We start from the raw sequence: 4,967 nt of genomic DNA, 5'->3' as shown, positions 1-4,967 counted from the left end.
TTTTTTTTTTAATGGTGCTTAAAGAGCCCATCCTTTGCAAGTCATCCATGTCATTCCTTAGGCATCTTATCTTTGCTCAACTGTTAAAGAATGGTGGCTTGTTTTTATGGGTTTTGTATTTGTGTCTAATGCACGTTTTAACATGATAGACGCAATGCATCGTGTAGCTGCAGTTTTATGGAAAAGTCAATCTTGTAGGAGTTGTTTTTCAGATCTTCAATAAATTTTTTCTTTAAATTTCAAAAAAAAAAAAAAAAAAAGAAAATTTGTACCAGGAGTGGGGTTATTTTTTGCCACATGGTTCTTAGGCCTTTGGAACTTATTCTTGTGGAAGTATTTTGGATTTTGTGCTTTAAGTAGAGCTTATTGGGTCATCTAATTGGGCTTTTGGAAGACCAATGTCAAGAGAAGTGCATATGGAGGAAGTCTAGCTCATGAGATTTCACAGGGGAACAAGGACTTTGCTGGGAACTGGGCTAGAGGCGCTCAAGTAATATTCCAGCAAATAATTTGGCTTCATTCTGTGTCATGAGAACTTGAATGAGGGCAAATTAAAAACAGATCAGTGTGCTTGGTTGGGGAAAATTTCAAGACAGTGTAGCATTCAGGCATTGGCATGGCTTCTGTTCACTGTGTTTATTCAGATAGAAAATGAGACAGTACAAAAAGATATGAAAAATGTGAAGTTTGGTGAAGGAAGAAGTATGAGTGTGTTAAAATTGTGGAGAAGATGGAAACTGTATGAGTTAAAGAGATTAGGATCATGTGGCAGTTAGAATGAGACTGTGCTTCATACTCTCAGTTATTTGAACATTTGATCCCAAGTGGGTGGTGCTCTTTGTTGGAAGTTTAGGTGGTGCAGCCTCACTGCCCCTACACTGTATGCATTTCTATTGACTTTCTGGTCTCCCAAATGCCCACGAAAATGATTCAGTGAGATCTGCTTACAGCATAAAGTTCCAAACTCTTCCACATTACTCCTTAAAATCAATTCCAAAGGCTTCAGAAGCACAACCAGGAAGAATGTAATTGGGATAAATCTGGGAAATTAAAAACCTCACACCACTTTTAGGTTTTCCCACCATGTTGGAAATATTATTCCTCTGGAACTGTAAGCACAAAAATCTCTTTCTTCTGTAAGTTGTCTTGGTCATGGTGTTTTATCACAGCAACAGAAAAGTAACTTGTACAGATCATTAAAGAGAAATCTTCTGTTATGCAGTGGGATAATAGGAAATGTACCATGAGGCAGTACCCCAAACACTTAAAGCTCCATCTTGTGAAAATTCATAGTTATCAGAAGTAAGAGAGCCTACATTGAGGAAACAATCCTTGGAGGAAGTGTTTACCCAATGCAATTGTGGGCCAATGGGACCCAATTACATCTTAAGCTGGCAGAAGGACTTAGCAGTGTTAATCACAATGTACTTGTTTTACAAACATACTAGATGCAGGATACTGAAGACAGGCAATATGTGGAAGGGTCATATTCCCTGCAAGAAGTACCTGGGGGGTTATCTCATGAAGCCATGACATTGAAACCTATTTTGGATCCCAGGATGTTGGAGATGCCAGAACTGTGGACATAGTTCTACATAGTTTCCACATAGGAAAGCTCGATGAATGAAATAGAATTGTTGCAGGTAAAAGCCTATGTATGCTATAGCCTCTAATGCTAAGTGCCAGGGCTATTCAAGCCCTTTGGAATCCAGATGAATTCATCATAAGTTGAAAATGCTGGACATGAAGCCACAGACTTTGCTCTCTTGGTTTTTCAGCTTTGCTTTGGTCCAATATCTTGTGCTATGTTTTACTCCCCCTTTTGGAATGGCAATGTGTACTGTGTGCTATTATATGTTGGAAAATGTGTAACTTTTTTTTTATGTTGCAGGGTTTGCAGTTAAGAGACTGCCTGAGTCTCAGAAGAGACTTCACATTTACATTTTTGGACAGTATTGGAGTTGTTAAAAACTCTAGGGACTTTTGAAGCTGGGCTGAATGCCTTTGGCAGTATGGGATGGCCATGGAGACGTGGGATAGAAGGTTATAGTTTGAAATGGAAGGAAAAAGAGTGGAGATAACAATGGTTAATATTAACTTAACAGGATGTAGAATCACCTGTTCTGTGGTGTGTCTGTGAGGAAGTTTTTGATTTGGTGAATTTGGGTGCACAGACCCACTGTGGTTAGGGACTGTACCTCTGGACTGAAGGAAAAGGAGAGGATGAGCTGAGAACCAACCTTCTGCTCCCTGACTGTGGAGAATGTGGCCAGCATCCTCAAGGTCTCATCACTATGTTTTTCCCACAATCGGGGACTCTGCCCCAATCTGTGAGCCAACATAACCCCTTCCTTCTAAGTTGTCTTAGTTGAGTATTCCACTGCAGCAGTGAGCAAAGTAACTGACAGAGGAGCAGAAAGCAGCTGCCCAGGCGGAGTCTCTGTCACACGTACAAAAGCAACCATTGTCTGCATCTTTATTTTATAGGGTTGCAGCTTGTAACCACTCTTGTCTTCAGTGACGTGATTTGTAACCATATCATTAAGTTTCTTTTAAAATATTGTTGGCAGGATGTGGACCCATGTGCTCCACCCCCCAGAATGGGCATGTCTGTTGGTTGTTGTTCACTTTGGAACAACTTGGAAACTCACAATCTATAGAAATCTCTTAAATATGGATGGGTAAATTCCTGACTGTCCACCCTGTTGTCTACCTTACTGAGTGATTCCTGCCTGTATTTCAGAGACCCGGAGGCCATACTTCTAAATGCTGGCCAAGACACATGTGGACACCTGTTGATTTGGTTTGCTTTTCCATTGTCCTTCTTTTGAGTTTGGGCTTGGCCTATTATGAGGCCAAGGTCTTTACTGGAAAGGAAGGCCATCTGGGTCTCCTTCCCATGAAGTCATGTTTGGGATTTCATCTGTGTTGTGTCCAGACAGCTAGTTGGTGGTCTTTTGGGACCACACATCAGTGGAGGTGGCGTATGATATGTATGCCCTAGGTCCTTTCTGCTGATAAAGAGGTTCAATTGCTACCAGGAATATTCTGACCCCTATATTAATTCACTGTCCTCCTCCAAAGACAATTATAAGTTCTGTGGCACCAATTGGAGCCTTGCTGCCTGAGAGGCCACATACATAGTCACTGACCACTTCCTGCAGAGCTGACTTTGACTCTAGTTGTCGCTGGACTACAGCAGCAGGGTCCTTAGGGTGAGGTGCCAGGGTGATCTAACCCTCCAGCCTGTTAGATCAGGGATACCAAGAGGACAGCAGTCTGTGTGATTCTACTGGGGCTCTCACTGTCTCCAGGATGTCAAGGCTCCCCTGAAACCACCTTAGTCCAGCCTTGTCTTCTGTCTCACCGATAGTTCTTATTCTTTTCAGGGGTGCCACTTACCCTGTCACTCTCTCAGTGTCCTTGCCCCAGGTATGGCTCTTGTACTATGCTACCTGCTGCAGGCACCCCCAAGTCATCTCAGTCATCTCAGAAGCTTTCCTGCTTTCTTCCTTCTCTCCTTAGACACATGTCTTAGTCCCTTGAATCTGTTGTCTCTCTTATGCATCATGCATGCAATGGCAAGCCGAGGGCACTCAGGCTTGGGGCAGTGCAGGGTCTGCAATTGGATGTTTACTTTTCCATGTAAACCCAAGGACCAGGCTAGACTTTGTGCATTCTGTCATCCTTTAAACACCCAATAAAGTCAGTGGGATAAAATAATGAAATAAATGCATGATTTGGGATTTTTGTTTTGTTTGGGGTTCTGGTTCTAGGGATTGACTTTAAGGTTTTGGGCAGACTAGACAATTACGCTACCCTCCAACTACCTCTTCAGCCCTCATTTTCACTTCTTAAGATTTTAGGATGTGGGGCCAGAGAGATGTTTTCATCAGGTCAAGGTGCGTATTGCCGAGCTTGACAGCCTGAGTTCAGTCCCTGCAACTCACATGATGAAAGGTGATGGAAGGAGAGAACTGACTTTCATAAGTTGTTCCTTGACCTCTACACATGTCCTTTGGCATGTGCATGAGCACACAGACACACAGCCAGAATCAATGTGAGACTTTAGGATATGGTCTCACTAAATTACTCAGGATAGCCTTGAACTTAGAATCTTCTTGCTTTAGCAAGTCCTGGATTTATGATGACATAGATATTGGTTTTGTATTTAAAATTGCACAGGGCATTTTTGACATATCTTGGAGTTTTGTTTTTCAGCACAGCAGACACGAGACACACATGGTCACTGAGAGCTGGTCAGCTGATGCTCCAGGGGAAGATGCACCCACTGGTCTTCTGTAGTGAACAAGAGAGTCTTCGAAGAAAAACGAAATGTACCAGTAGCAGTTTAGCATTGATTCTGTGGGGTGGTAAAGCTCTTGTCTGTATCGGGTTAAATAAAATATGTTATTAAAATTACTTTCACCTGTTTCCCATTTCTCAGTGTAGCCATGGAAATTGCAATAATGCGTAGGAGACTCGTGTCTGTTTCTTTTGGACATTCTGGCCCGTATACAGGATACCAAGAAGAAAGCAACTCAACTGGGTAGGATGCCAAACAAATGGAGATGAGAAACCTACCCCATCCCAAGGGGCTGGGCTCAGCCTGGCATGAGGCCTTGGCCATGGAGAAAGCTCAAGGCCTGAACCCACCATCACTGGTCTGGGTGATGCTGGGTCAGGGTGTGACAGTCTGCTCCCTCACAGGGAGTTGTGTCTGCATTCAGGGTGATCTCTGCAGGGGATGTTCCACCTCCTGTGGCCCCTCTCCACTGGCAGGAAGTGCAACTCTACCGACATGCTCCCTCCTGACCTTCCTAGAGCACAGAGAGCAGCTGTGGGAGACACAGTGGAGATGAAAGTAAATTTTATTCTGTACATATCTGTTTCATGAACTTGATGACTGGGTTCTTTGACTAAAGACAAGTGAGACTTTTTCCTATAAAAATAAACAACTGGCAATC

At 43.0% G+C, this 4,967-nt stretch overlaps 1 long non-coding RNA gene across 1 annotated transcript in view; it reads left to right on the top strand.

The window, feature by feature from the left end:
* Nucleotides 1-4,417, top strand: part of LOC110308292 — a 25,168-nt gene extending 20,751 nt beyond the window's left edge. The window contains exon 3 of the long non-coding RNA XR_002379540.1: nucleotides 4,227-4,417. This is a non-coding gene — a long non-coding RNA (uncharacterized LOC110308292). The remainder of the gene's footprint in view (nucleotides 1-4,226) is intronic.
* The last annotated feature ends 550 nt before the right edge of the window (nucleotides 4,418-4,967 follow it).

This window comes from Mus caroli, chromosome 13 (assembly GCF_900094665.2).
Source record: "Mus caroli chromosome 13, CAROLI_EIJ_v1.1, whole genome shotgun sequence".
In the NCBI taxonomy this organism is placed as follows: Eukaryota; Metazoa; Chordata; class Mammalia; order Rodentia; family Muridae; genus Mus; species Mus caroli.
The sequence above is the reverse complement of the archived record's forward strand: the minus strand, read 5'-3'. Positions and strand labels throughout refer to the sequence as shown.